General features: G+C 41.7%; 1 protein-coding gene across 2 annotated transcripts in view; it reads right to left on the bottom strand.

Moving 5' to 3' along the window:
• smurf2 (SMAD specific E3 ubiquitin protein ligase 2) overlaps nt 1-15,849 on the bottom strand; it is a 233,676-nt gene that overhangs the window by 102,939 nt on the left and 114,888 nt on the right. The gene's annotated exons all lie outside the window — the stretch shown is intronic.

Below are 15,849 nucleotides of genomic sequence, written 5' to 3'. Positions count from 1 at the left end.
CCACATCTGACATAAATGTATTTAAATGCAATACTGTTGCATGGTTAGGATATTCCTTTGAACATGTACAATACTCATGATTAACCAAATTCACCTTGTATTCACCGCTAAATGCTAGAGTAGGTAGCAACGGCCAAATTCTGCGTCACCTTTGTGGAGCCTCATGCTACAGGTTACCAGAGGGCAATGTCAGACCACAGGGAAATATATAAATATTAAATCCTAAATATACTTTGTGTCCCAGCATCCACCCCACTCTGGGGTCGTGAAATCCACAACCCGTTCAGACAAGTAATTCTTCCTCAGCTGAGTTTTAAAACCACTCTAGAGTGCTCCATAAGAGGAACTATCTGCTTCCTGTCCACTTTATCAATTCTCTTTAATTTTATATATTTCAATTCAATCTCCTTTCATTCTTCCAAATTCAAGCTAGAATTGGCTTAAGTTGCCTAAACACTCTTCATAAGACAAACCCCTCAATTCTGGAATCAATCTAGTGTACCTTGTCTGAACAACCTCCAATGCAACTACACTCCTCTTCAGCAAGGGGACCAAAACTGTACACAATACTCCAGGTGCAGTCCCACGAATGCCTTATACAGCTGTAGTATTAACTTTTAAATATTACATTCTATTGTATTTACATTTACTCAGTGGAGTGTTACACCCATTTCTGGACACCACACTTTGGAAAGCGTGAAGGCTCTGGAAAAACTGCAAAACATGTCCAGAAATGTGGCGGACTTTAGCTACACTTTTGAGGTTTGAGAAAGCTGGAATTTTTCCTTTTGGAGGTAGGAAGGTTGACAGATTTGGCAGAGTATTAAATATCATGAGGGGGTTGGACTGAGAGGATGGGAAAAATTGTTCCAATTGAAGCAGGAGTCAAGATCCAGTAAACACCTATTTATGGGAACATCATAAGAATCAAAGGTGAAATGCAAAAAATGGGTGTTTCTTACTTAGCAAGTGGTTAGGATCTGGAACACACAGTCTTAATACGTGAAAGAGATTCAACTATTACTTCCAAAGTGTATTATTTGATGATTATTTGATGCGCAAAATTTGCAAAACTATATGGAAAAGCCACAGGTTGTGGATCAACTGGGTTCCCCCATGCAATGCTACTTCTATGCTGTAACCTATGTTAAAATTATTCTTCTCATGGTCCCAACACCCCCAATTTGGGGACATAGCACTGAATGGAAATGAGCAGTCAAACTGCTCAAGTTACAAACAGACATTTGAGGAACTCATTTGAAAATACATTGTTCCTGTTGTCCATTGTTCTCAGTATTATATTACCAAAAATAACTCCACAATATGCTGGAAAACCCGTATGGCCTGAACCAACACAGAGGAAAACAGTTCTGATTGCTGGACGTCAGTCACGTCAGTTACAGATCATCTCCGCAGGGGGTCCTCAGAGTAGTGCTCTAGGTCCAACCATCTTCAACTGCTTCAACAATGATCTTTTCTCCATCATAAGGCTATGTTTGCTAACAATTGCATAATGTTCAGAACTATCATATGGCTTCTAGGATACTGAAGTTCTCACATACTACGTTCCAAAAGCTGCAAGATCTGGACAATAGCCAGGTTTGGGTAGTAAGTAACATTCCCAACAGTCAAGTGCCAGGCAGCAGCCATTTCCTGCAAGGCAGAATCTAACTATCACTGAATCGCGCGTTATCACTGTCCTGAAGTTATCAAGGACTAGAACAGGACTAGCCATATAAATACTGTGCGTACAAAGGAAGGTCAGAGGCTAGGAAACCTACAGGAGGTAACTCACCTCCTGACTCTTCAAAGTCTGTCCAGCATGTCAAGGCATAAGTCAAGAGTGTGATGAAATACTCTCCACTTGCAGCTCCAACAAGATTCAAGAAGCCTGACATCTTCCGGCACAAAACAGTTTGCTTGATTGACACCGTAAACATTCACTCCTTTTACCAGTGACGATCAGCAGTAGCAGTGTGTACTGACAAAATACACTTTGAAATTCACCAAGGCTCCTTAAACAGCACACTGGGTGGCACAGTGTTTAGTACTTCTGTCTCACAGGACCAAGGACCCAGGTTCAATTCTACCCTTGGGCAACTGTCAGTGTGAAGGTTGTACATTCTCTCCAGGTCTGCATAAGTTTCCTCTGGGTACTCTGATCTGCTCCCAGTCTGAAGATGTGCAGGCCAGGTGGATTAGTCATGGAAAATGCTGGGTTAGAAGGATTGGGGAGGGGGGTAGGTCTGGGTGGGGAGTCTTCAGAGAGCGGTGTGAACTCAATGGACCAATGGCCCGCTTCCCACACTGTAGGGATTCTTCCAAACCTGATATCATCTAAAAAAAACACATGTAGTAAACACAGTGGGAACATCACCACCTGCAATTTCCCCACCAAGCTAGTCATCACCCTGACTTAACTATATATCAGCATTCTGTCAGAGTAGCAGAGTCGAATTCCTGGAAATCCTTCCATAACACCATCGCGGATGTACCTATTTCAAATGGATTACAGCTCTTCAAAAAGGCAACCCCTCACCATCTTCTCAAGGGCAACTGGGAATGGCAATAAAAGCTAACCCCAGCCAGAGAAGTCAACATTGCACAAATAAATAAAACAGAATTGTGATGTCATATCAACTACTTTAAAAATCAACACATACTGTAAATTTAGATAATTCTGCCTTTCACATCTTCCAATAACACCTTGAATATTTTGATAAAATATGAAAATATTTAAATTATGAAGAATAAAGTAGCTGTTAAAAGGCAGACCCAGTAATTCAAACCCAAAAATCCACAATCAAACCTTCCATCATCCTCAGTATTCAAAATTTTTCCAAAAATCATTCTACACTGTTCCAGGGATTCATGCCTTCCGGCTATATCAGAAACATGTGGCAAAATAAATTCGAAAAGAGAACAGCTAATTGTTTTGATATTTTACATCTGAACATTGTGTCATTTTTGATCATATAGACAGCCATGTGACCCATTAGCTGACTACCCTGTAATTAAATCACTTAAATATTGTTTAGATGCAAAAGAAATACAGGTATTAATTACCTGCTTGCATGCTAATCGTTGATTTGGATTGCTCCAGTCAAGCTATACAGGAAACCTTAAGGCTGTATATCTTGGCTGTAGATATAGTACCTACACAACTTTGATTTATTCCTTGCCCCGCCACATACCTCATCCCCCCTCAGTGGAAAAAATACAAATGCAAACATTAACTTAAAAACTAGACAGCACAACAACCTTTGCAAACCCAACCAGTTTCACGACACAGCATCTTCTCTTTCTAAATAATTATAGCCATAACCTGTTCTGAATACATTTCTATATTTAAAGAAAACATGCGCAGTGAAAAAATGCACAAACTATCTACATTGATCAGTCTGCAGGGATGTTGGCCATAATCTGCTTTAATCTTGAAACAGCAATCAAATGAGCAAATTGGCACTTTGCCAGTGAGACACCATCTGCCATCTATGGCATGTAAGCTATTTCCTGTTACACTACATGTATCATAGGTCAGTCGCTGTCTGCTTTTCATACAAAAGCCTTTACTGTGGTGGACTGAAAATACAGTTTTCTAGGGATTTTAAGATACACACAGAACTGTGCCTACTTTCACCATCATTCATAATCAAGGACTTTTTTTCATTTTTCATACTGATTCAATCAAATAACTTTTCTTCATTTCTTCAGCCAGAGTGTGGTGGGCTTGTGGAATTCATTGCCGCAGAGTGCAGTGGAGGCCGGGACGTTGGATGCCTTCAAGGCAGAGATCGACAAATTCTTTATCTCAAAAGGAATCAAGGGCTACAGGGGGAGTGCAGGGAAGTGGTGTTGAAATGCCCATCAGCCATGATTTAAATGGCAGAGTGGACTTGATGGGCCGAATGGCCTTACTTCCACTCCTATGTCTTATGGTCTAACTCCCAATTACAAACAACAAAAATGACACAGCACTGAAAGGAGTCTTTCAGCCCATCTTGTCATGCCGACATAATGACATCCACTTCAGTCCCATCTTCCTGCACATGGCCCATAGCCATGCCGCTGGACAGCACATCCAGGCAGTTTTCAAAAAGCGTTTAGGGTCTCTACCTCCACTACTAACTTAGTAACTGAATTTCAAACACCCATCACCCTATGCGCAAAAAAATTTTTCCTCGCATCACCTCTAATCCTCTGCCCCTTAGCCTGAATCTATGACCCCAGGGTTTTGAACTCTGCCAAAGGAAACAGGTTCCTCCTGTCTAGCTCTATCACTCACAGTTTTGTATACCTCCATCATGTCACGTCCCTCAGCCTTCTCTGATCCACAGAAAACAATCCCAACTTCTTCAGGCTCCTCTTGTTGCTACAATTCTTCAGCGCTGGCAACATTCTAGTACATCTTCTCTTCACTTTCTCCAGGGCAATTAGAGTCATAGAGCATGGAAACAGACTATTTGGTCCAACTGACCCAGGATGACCATGTTCCCAAATCAAAGTAGTCCCAATTTCCAGATGTTGCAGGGAATGCAAGGTTTGAATTATAAGGACAGGGTGGATAGGCTGGGATTATTTTTGCTGCAGTGTAGGAGTTTGAGGGCTGTCCTTATAGAGGTTTCTAAAATCATGAGTCATAGCTAAGGTGAATAGCAAGGATCCTTTTCCCTAGGATCAAGGAGTTCAAAACTAGAGGGCACATTTTTAAGGTGACAGAAGAAAGATTTAAAAAGGATGAGGGACAACTTTTTTTTATATAATAGAGTGGTTCATATGTGCAATAAACTGCCAAAGGAAGTGGTGGATGCAGGTATAGTTGAAACAGTTAAAAGACAACCCTCCCCAATTTAATAAATTCCTTCCTGTAGCAGGGCAAACAAGAACCGTACACAATAGTCCAGAAGAGTCCTCGCCAACATTCTGTACAGCGACTTCCCAACTCTGTACTCAAAGGTCTGAACCAATGAAGGCAAGCTTACGAAACACCTTAATGACCCTGTCTACATGTCCTTCCCTGTAGTGTAATGACCAGAATGACATACAATACTCCAGTTGTGGCCTCACCAGTGTCTTATACTGTTTCACTATTATATCACACCTTTTGAATTCTGTATCTCTGTCAATTAAGGATATCCTTATCCATACGCTCCTTTACAACCTTAGCACCTGTACTCCTTTTTTTAAGGATCTACGTACATGCACACCAAAATCTCTCATATTATCTACCCCTCTCAGTATATTACCATTTATTGTGTATTCCATTTTACTGTTGACCTCCCTAAATGCATTACTTCACACATAACACTCCATTTGCCATTTTCCTCCCCACTCCAGCAAACCACATCATTTTAGAGCTTACAGCCATCCTCTACACCATCCACTACACCGCCACTTGCAAATTTTCCAAGTGCACACCTTTCAAGTCCAAATCATTAATGTATAAAACGAACAGCAGGGCTCCCAACACCAAACCCTGTGGAACACCACCTCAAACAGCTATCCATTCACAAGGGCACACATAGACCATGACCTTTTGTTTCCGGTTACACCAACTTTGGATTCAAATCAACACATTACCCTCCATCCCATGGGCTTTTACTTCTTTGACCAGTCTGCCATGTGGGACCTTGCTAAATGCCCTACTAAAATCCATTTAAACAACATCAACTGCTTTACCCTCATTGATCCTCCTTTTCAATTCCTCAAAGAATAACAAAGCCATGCTGACTATCCCAGACTAGTCCATGCCTTCCCAAGTGACAGTTTATCCAAACTTTCACAACTGATTCTAACAACTTGCCCACCACCAAAGAAAGACGAATTGGCTGATTATTGTTTGGCATTTTCTTTGTACTTTTTTAAACGACTGAACCACATTTGCATTTCTCCTGTCCTCTGGCACCTCAACTGTCTCCAGTGAAGGCTGAAAAATAATTCTCAGAGCATTTGCTATTTCCTGAGATAACAAGGTGTAGAACTGGATGAACACAGCAGGCCAAGCAGCAGAAGAGTAGGAAAGCTGATGTTTCAGCCTGAGACCCTTCTTCCTCCCTGTTTTCCTTCAAAATCCCAGGGAACAATCCAGGCTACTTATCCACTTTCAAGGATTCCAACTCCTCTCACACTTCTTCTGTCATTATGATTTTAAGTAATATCAAAAACAAAAGCTCTAAGCCATCAGACTTAAAGGTGGACTACTACAGAACTTGTTGATAATTTCAATTTAAACCAAAGATAAATTCTGCAGGAATAAAGGGAAAAAGTTTGCAATACTATCACATTACTACATATTAAAATTCCATCCATCTTTTAAAAATATTCAAGGACTCTGCTACCATCAACTTTTCAGGAACAGAGTTACAAAGACACTCAACCTGCAAAGAAAATCATTTTTCATCTGTTTAAAAATCACACGTCAAGAATTACAGATTATCCCACAAGAGGGAACATCCTCTCCAATCTATCCTATCAAGACTGTTTGGAACAGTATTTGTTTCAACGAAGTCATCTTTTATTCTTCTAATCTCCTGCAGATGTAACTCTTTTACCCACAAGGCAACGCAGTCAATCCAGGTATTAGTCTGGCAAACCTTCTCTGAACGACTTTCAATGTATTTACATCCTCCCTTTATTAAAGATACCAACACTCTGCATAGTACTCCAGATGTCATCTCTCCAGTGTCCTCTATAACTGAAGCATGCTACCATGATATGTATTTTATTTTCCGCAATAACCAGTGATAGGGATCTTATCAAATGCTTTCCCCGAAATCTGTACATCCAGCAGTTCTCCTTTACCCACAGCACGTGCTACCTCCTCAAAAGACTGGTAAAACATTATTTCCCTTTCAGAAACAATGTTGACTTGTCTGATTGCCATACTTATCCAAAAGCATTGTAGTAACTTTGTTAATAGCTCCTAACATTTCCCTTATGGCAGATATTAACCTTGCTGACCTGTAGTTTCCTGTCTCCCTTTTTGAATAAAGGGATTACATTTGCTATCTTTCATTTAATGAGATCATTTCTGAATCAGGGCTGGAAAATTATAACCAAGGCATCAATTATTTCACAAGCCATTTCTTTTAAGATCCTGGAACAAAGGCGATCAAGACTCAGGTAAATGTCATTCTGCAGCCCCAACAATTTACTCAGTCCTACTTTTTTGTTAATTGTTATTTTCTGAGTTCCTCTTTCCCTTCTATTTCCTGATTTATTGCTACTTCTCGGACATTACTGGATCCCCTAAATTGAAGACTAACGCAAAATATTCGTTCAGTTTATTTGCCATTTCCCATCTACTTTCTGAAGAAAGGGTCTAGGCCCGAAACGTCAGCTTTTGTGCTCCTGAGATGCTGCTTGGCCTGCTGTGTTCATCCAGCCTCACATTTTATTATCTACTTTCTGAAGTATCAACTCTCACTTTGTTAATTCTTTTCTTCTACTGTTATTTATCATAGAATCCGTACAGTGTGGAAACAGGTCTTTCAGCCCAACAAGTCCATACCAACCCTCAATCCCACCTGATCTACACATCCCTGAACACGATGGGCAATTTAGCATGGTCAGTCCACCTAGCCTGTTCATCTTTGGACTGTGGGAGGAAACCGGAGGAAACCCATGCAGGCACAGGGAGAACACGCAAACTCCACACAGACAGTCGTCCGAGGATGGAATTGAACCCAGGTCCCTGGCACAATGAGGCAGTGGTGCTAACCACTGAGCCACTTTTACTGTTTAATACTTACAGAAACTTTTGCTATCTGTTTTTATGTTTCTGGATAGCTTTTTCTCATACTCTGATCTTCCTCTCCTTATTCAGTTTTGGGGCATTCTTTGCAGCTTACTTTATACTCTAACTTTCTGACTGTCACTTGTCTTTTCACAGTAATCTGTTTTTCCTTTCAGTTTGATATTATCTTTAAGCTTTCTAATTAATCTCAGATGCTGGATCCGATCTTTGGAATTTTCCTTTTTCTCTGCAATGTAGCTATTTTAACATTCTGAAATATCCCCTTAAATGTCAGTCACTCCATCTCTATTGGTACATCCTTAATTCTAATTTGGCAATTCACTCTGCTTTCATATCATAATAATTGTTGTTACTTAGATTTTCAAAAAAAATTGTTGGATAGACTCCTCACCCTCAAATTGTACAGAAAATTAAACCCTATTATGGTTGCTGCTACCTAGCTTCACTGTAAGATTATTAATTGATTTCATCTTGTTGCGCAATACCAGATCAAGTTCAGCCTGCTCTCTGGTCAGTTTCAGAATACACTTTTCTTAAAACAAACTATCCCAAAAACATTTTATGAACTCATCATATAGGTTTGGTTTGCCGATCTGACTTTTCCAGGTCACACGCAGGTTGAATCTTCCACATTTTTGGTGCCTTTATGGCAAGCTGTCACCATTTCTCACTTCTTCCTCTATGGTCTACCCTATGTACTTACTGCTTTTTTTGTGTGTCGGGGGGGAGGTGCAAGAGAAGAGCTGGAACACCACTCTTACAAGGGAGGTCTTGCCTTTATCATTTCTCATCTCTATTTTAACCTATTTTCTAGTCAATCTGTTCAGAGATGTTATTACACACCCCTGGAGCCAGTTAGACTTGAACCTGGGCCTCCTGGTCCAGAGGTAGGGGCACTGCTACTGGTCAACAAGAGGGCCAGTTTCCACATTTTGTCTTCCTGAACAGATCATTCCCCTCTATTGTGCTAACACTATATTTAGCAAATATAGGCACACCCCTCCACCACCAGCTCCTAGCTATCTGTCCTTTCTAATTAGCCTGTAACTTTCAAGATGCAGGTGGCAAACCATATCAGTCTGAAACTGTGTCTTGGTAATGGCCACCAGGCCAAACATACTTGTTTCCATTTACACTATCAGTTCATCTGTTTCTGTTTGAATGCTATATAAATCAAGAAATATGGATCTCACTTGAAATTCTTCAGTTTAAAGAATTGTAACGAGAGTCATTGAGTTGTACAGCACAATCCAACTCATCCACGCCAAGCAGATGCCCTAAATACATCCAGCCCCATTTGCCAGCATTTGGCCCATATCCCTCTAAACTTTTCCTATTCATGAACCCATCCAGATGCCCTCGAAATGTTGTAATTGTAACAGCCTCCACCACTACGTCTGGCAGCTCATTTCATACATGTACCACTTTCTGCATGAAGAATTTTCCCTTTAGGTCTCTTTTAAATCTTTCGCCTCTCAGCTTAAACCGTTGCCCTCTGGTTTTGGACTTCCCCACCTCAGGAAAAAGGTCTTGTCTATTCACTTTATCCATGCCCCTTATGATTTTACAAACCTCTATCAGGCAACCCTGCAGCCTCCAATGCTGCAGGAAAAATAGCCCCAGCCCATTCAGCCTCTCCCTATAAGTCAAACCCTCCATTGCTGGCAATATTCTTGTAAATCTTTTCTGAACCCTTTCAAGTTTCACAACATCCTTCCTATAGCAGGGTGACCAGAATGGCACACAGGATTCCATAAGTGGCCTAACAAATGTCCTATACAGCCACAGCATGACCCCACAACTTCTATATTCAATGCACTGACCAATAAAGGCAAGCATACCAAACACCTTTTCTCTATCCTGTCTACCTGGAACTCCACTTTCAAGGAACTATGAACCTGCACTCCAAGGTCACTCTACTCAGCAACACTCCCCAGGACCTTATCATTAAAGTGTACAAGTTCTGCCCTGATTTGCCTTTCCAAATGCAGCACCTCACATTTATCTAAATTAAACTTTATCTGCCATTCCTTAGCCCATTGGCCCATCTGATCAAGGTTCTTGCAAGGTATTTTGTAGATGACATTCGTTTTGTTTGTTGTCTGTATAGGGTCTTTTAAGTTCATTAGCTGCTGTTGTAGTGTGTTGGTAAACCCAAACAAACAGACAAAACGGGCTCAGAAACCATAACCACTCTCCCCACATCAAAGACATTTCCGAAATGACTGCCAGACTACTCGGACCTCTTGGCATCAGGGTAGCCCACAAACCCACCAACACACTAAAACAGCAGCTAATGAACTTAAAAGACCCTATACAGACAACAAACAAAATGAACGTCATCTACACAATACCTTGCAAGGACTGTGACAAACACTACATTGGACAAACTGGCAGAAAGCTAGCCACCAGGATACATGAACATCAACTAGCCACAAAATGACATGACCCACTATCACTCGTATCGTTCCTTACAGATGAGGAAGGACACCACTTTGATTGGGACAACACATCCATCCTACGACAAGCCAAACAGAGACACGCACGAGAATTCCTAGAAGCATGGCATTCCAACTGAAACTCCATCAACAAACACATTGGCTCCAAATCAATCTACCATCCCTCGAGAAAAAGAACAGGAAATGACATCACCGACGCAGGAAATGACATCACCAACCCAAGGAAACCTAACCAGATAAATAGAAAGTGGGACATAACACCAGCGCTTCGTTGGAGGCTCACTGATGATGTTACCTAGAATGGTGACGAAACGTCTGAAAACTAACCTTCCAGCTCAGCGAGCAAACTCACATCCAGAACCTTACTGAAGTCTATACAGATCACATCCTCCACTCTGACCTCAACAATCCTCTTTTGTGACTACTTCAAAAAATTCAAATTAGTGAGATACCATTTCTCACACACAAAGCTATGTTGGCTTTACCTAATCAATCCCTGCCCTTCTAAATACGTGCAAATCCTGTCCCTCATGATTCCCTCTAACAGCTTGCCCACCACCAATGTCAGGCTTGTTGGTCTATAGTTCCCTGGCTTTTCCTTACCACCTTTAAATAGTGGTACCATGTTAGCCAACCTCCAGTCTGCCGGCACTTCATCTGTGGCTATTGATGACATAAATATCTCAGAAAGGGGCGCCAAAGACTTCCCTACCTTCCCATGGAGTTATACACTCAATCAGATCCTGGGGATTTCTCCCCCTTTAAGCACTTTGTAACGCCTAACACCTCCTCCTGTGTAGTATGGACATTTTTCAACATCACTATTTATTTCCCCATGTTTGTTACAGTTTAAGCCTCATTTGAAAATATTCCAAGAAGAGCATTATAATGACACTAGATATAGCAAGCATCACAGCTGTATTACTGAGGATGTGTGTTCCAGAAGAGCTTTCATACTGGTATTGATCTGATAATGTGAAAAACTGTCCACAAAAGGAGGGTGGTAGTGCAGCGGTACCTCTGCGTCAGAAGCCTAAGTTCAAGTCTTACTTGCTCCAGGCTGAGTGTAATAACATCTCTGAACAAGTTGATGAGAAAACAGTTACAAATATTGGAAGGTTATGCTTCAGTTACATAAGCCGCATGGCGATCATATCTGGAGCACTGTGCACAGTAACAGTGTCACCTTATTTAAAGGAGGATGCAAGTACGTCGGAGGTAGTTCATAGAAGATTTACTAGACTAATAGCTGTAATGGGTGCCTTGTTATAGGAGGTAAAGTCAGTGAAGCTAGGCTTGCAAGCTAGGCTCTGCTGGAGATTAGCAGAGTAAGAGGCACCTTGACTGAAGCATAAAAATTCTGAGGGATCTTGAGGTGGAGAGGATGATTCTACTTATGGCAGAAGTGGCTCAAAATCAGCATTGCCCATGTAATTTAGAAATTAAGCCAAAACAAATGCTCTCAGGGATTGCATGCCTTTGGAACACCTCTCCCAAATAGTTTAGTAGAAGCAGAGTCCTTGAACATTTTTAAACTCAAAAGATGATTACACCTGGGTTAGATTTTATTGTGATAGATAAATGTATTAGACTTAAAGGCTATGACGACAATACATGGATAGATTTCAAGTCTCACAGACAACATGAACACAAGGCAGTCATTTCAAACAAATACATTAAACATGAGATTGATACATTTTCAACTTGCAAAAATCTAACACTGGTTTAAACTTGACAAAAACACTAAAATCATATTCCCCCACTGTTAGACAATCTACAAATTTGAAGTTTCCAAATAATTATCTTTTCACTATTCCACTTCTGGGTACATTAGATGCAGTGGCTGGTACTGTTGCCTCACCGCTCCAGGGACCCGGGTTCAAATCCTGCCTTGGGCATCCGTTTGTGTGGTGTTTGCACATTTGCCCCATATCTGCATTGGTTTGCTCTGGGTTTAATGCAGGGTCTGGGAGGGTGATCTGTGGAGGGTCAGGGCTGACTCAATGGATTGAATGGCATCTTTTGCACTGTAGGCTTTCTATGATTCTATGAGATATTTGTGGAAAGGAGTTGAAAGGTTCAGAGAAAGCTGGGAATGTGGATTTAAGGATTCAGTCATATCAGCCATGATCTTACTGAAGCAAGCTCAATGGGCTGAATGGTCTACTCTTGTGCCTATTTGCATATCAGTGCTATCAAACAGCATTTATTCAGCAACAACCTGCTCACCAATACTCTGTTTGGGTTCCACCATAATCACTCAACTCCAGTCCTCTTTATCCAGGAGAACAAAATAAGTGAATTCGAGAGACAAGGCAAGGGTGATGACCTTTAAATCAAAGCGGCATTTTAATCAAGTATGGCATGGGAATCAGGGAACATTCCCCACTTGTGTCAAGCATCAAGCTGGTTTTGGTTTGCTGGAGGTCACCCATCTCACCCCAGGTCATCACAGAACTGTTAAAATAGTGACCTAGAGTCTCCCATGCATTGACATCTATGTTAATTTCTTGACGGAAAACCTTAAACAGGAAGAGTCTGAAATTCTTCCTTTGCCCTCCTCTTGTTCAAGTGTTTTCCTTGAGCTGGGTGAAGATAATTTGTTTTGGTCGTCAGAACTCCGGCATCCTAAGCACACGGCCCAGTGGAGTTGGTTTCAGATGATTGTAGCCTCAATGATGACGTGGTTAGCTGCTTCAAGGACATAGATATTGGTATGTCTGTCCTCCGCGAATCAATCTCAAACAACCTTGATTGTACTCATGGGTCTTGAGGTGGCATCTAAAAGTAATCAGGTTTTGGAGCCATATGGAAAAGTGAGAAGATGACAGCCTTAGACATAAGGATCTTGGTATCTGCACAGATGTCACAGTTGCCAAAGACTCTCATCCTTGGGCATCCGAAGGATGTTTGCAGGTTTATGCAATGTTGAATCTCAGTACTGATGTCAGCCTTAGATGAGAGGTAGGTTCTCAGGTATAAGAAATGTTCTGTGTTTGGGAGGATTTCTCCATTAATTTTAATCGGGGGGGGGGGGGGCATGTCTCCATTTGGCTTGTGATATTATGGATGTGTTGTCCCAGTGAAATTCTAGTCCTTCTTTGCCTGTGTGTATCGAGACCAGGGAGAATTGGTCGTTTCTCTTGGTGGCTACTTGGTGTTCATGTATCCTTATTGTCAGTTTTCTTCCAGTTTAGCTTTTGTAATGTTTCTCACAGTCCCTAACTAGCCACCAACTAGCCCCAACCCAAATAACCTTTTCTCTTTGGATGCACATGTGCCATTCCACAGATTGACTCAGAAGCTAGTCGGTCATGGTTTTCCAAACTGTTTAACCTAAATTACTGTAATCATACAGAAAATGTAGAAACATAGAAGATAGGAGCCGGAGGGCGGCACACTCAGCCCTTCAAGCCTGCCCCACCATTCTTCACAATCACAGCTGACCAACCAACTCAATAGCCTAATCCTGCTTTCTCACCATAACCTTTAATCCCATTCACCCCAAGTGCCCTCTCTAGTTGCCTCTTGAATACATTCAATGTTTTGGCATCAACTACTTCCTGCAGTAATGATTTCCACAGGCTTACCACTCTCTGGGTAACAAAATGGCTCATCTCTGACTTAAATGGTCTACTCCAAATTCTCAGACTATGCCCCTGGTTCTGGACACAGGCACTATCGGGAACATTCTACCTGCATCTACCCTGTCTAGTCCTGTTAGAATTTTACAAGCCTCTATGAGATTCCCCCCTCATTTGTCTGAACTCCAGCAAAAACAATCTCAATCTAATCAATCTGCCCTCATACATCAGACCCACCATCCCTGGAATCAGCCTGGTAAACCTTTACTACACTCCTTCCTCAGAAAAGGAGGCCAAAATTGCACACAACATTCCATGCGTGGTCTCACCAAAGCCTTGTACATGCAAGTATAAAAATGAATGGAATTTGACTCAAATGTTTCAACATCCATGGGCAGCACAGGGGCTCAGTGGTTAGCACTGCTGCCTCACAGTGCCAGCAACCCAGGTTCGATTCTAACCTCAGGTGACTGACTGTGGAGTTTGCATGTTCTCCTTGTGTCGACATGGGTATCCTCCGGGTGCTCCGGTTTCCTCCCACAGTCCAAAGAGGTTCAGGGTTACGTGAATTGGCCATGCTAAAATGCCCATAGTGTTCAGGGATGTATGGTTAGGTGGGTTATAGGGGGATGGGTCTGGGTGGAATGCTCTGAAGGTTGGTGTGGACTTGTTAGACCGAAGGACCTGTTTCCACACTGCAGGGATTCTATAAAATTCTACAAACTTCGATCCAAAGCAATTGACTTAATAAATTGCAAACCTCCAGCATATCATTTATTTGCTCCCAGGCCTACACTAATACAATTATGAAACTACATGCTAACACGTTCACAAAGACAAAAAGGTCTTTCGGCATTAGGGCAGCATGGTGGCTCAGTGGTTAGCACTGCAGCCTCACAGTGCCAGGGGCCAGGGTTCAATTCCAGCCTTGGGTGACTGTCTGTATGGAGTTTGCACTCTCCCCATGCCTACATGGGTTTCCTCTGAGTGCTCTGGTTTCCTCCCACAGTCCAAAGATGTGCAGGCTAGGTGGATTGGCCATGCTAAATTGCCCGTAGTGTTCAGGGGTGTGTGGGTTGTAGGGGGATGGGTCTGGGTGGGATGCTGCAAAGGGGCGGTGTGGACCTGTTTCCACACTGTAGGGAATCTAATCTAATCTATTAACCAAATACTGAGTCAAGATTATTCTTTAGTGATAGGAATTAAACAAATTGTGAATGTAAGAGAGTGAACTACTTATTTTTAATAGCACCCCTCTTTCGCCTCATTTACACTGACTACATTTGACAATGAAAACACCAAAAACTAAACTGACAACCATGGACTTAAATGAAGTACAGTACGCTGACGGCAATGTCGTCGGCCACTCAGCTTGGGAAGCCATTTTCAATTGCTTCAATTCTGCATAAAACAGACTCAACCAGTCTGTGAATGATGCCAAAACAAATATATCCACCTAGTCCTATTTAGCCAAATATTCTACCTCCCATACATACAGGAGAGTTCTTAAATATGTTGAGGAATTTCCATACCTTGTCAGCCTCCTCTTTGGAAAAAAAAACCCAGTGATTAGGAACTAGAAAATTGGATCAGCTGCATCCTAGTGTATAGAGCAGTTGGTGTCACCACGCATGTACTACAGCGGGTATTGAAATATATACCATTGATACGTAACAGTATGAGAGAAATTTGACCAGTAACAAATCTACTGCATTCTGTGGATGCAGAGGGAGGACCACCAAACAAACTCAAGAGCTTCTTGAAACCACTTCCACTTGCATTCAAGCAAATCTCTTACAAAATCACCTGCGATGGACTAGTCTGGTTCCAGTGACTAAAAAATGCCTGCCCCATCATGTTTTGATTCCTAAACTCTCAAATGCCCAATCTTCTAGGGCAGTCAGAGAAAAGTGTACAAAAACATCTTGAAGGTTTCCTTGAAGCCCAACAGTATTTATCTTTAAGACCGGAAGAACTTGCGAGTTATCCAAAATCAACAGCTTACCCAGAAAACTGTATGATACTTCAAATCTAAATGTCTGCATGAACA

This window comes from Stegostoma tigrinum, chromosome 22, assembly GCF_030684315.1.
Source record: "Stegostoma tigrinum isolate sSteTig4 chromosome 22, sSteTig4.hap1, whole genome shotgun sequence".
In the NCBI taxonomy this organism is placed as follows: Eukaryota; Metazoa; Chordata; class Chondrichthyes; order Orectolobiformes; family Stegostomatidae; genus Stegostoma; species Stegostoma tigrinum.
The sequence above is the reverse complement of the archived record's forward strand: the minus strand, read 5'-3'. Positions and strand labels throughout refer to the sequence as shown.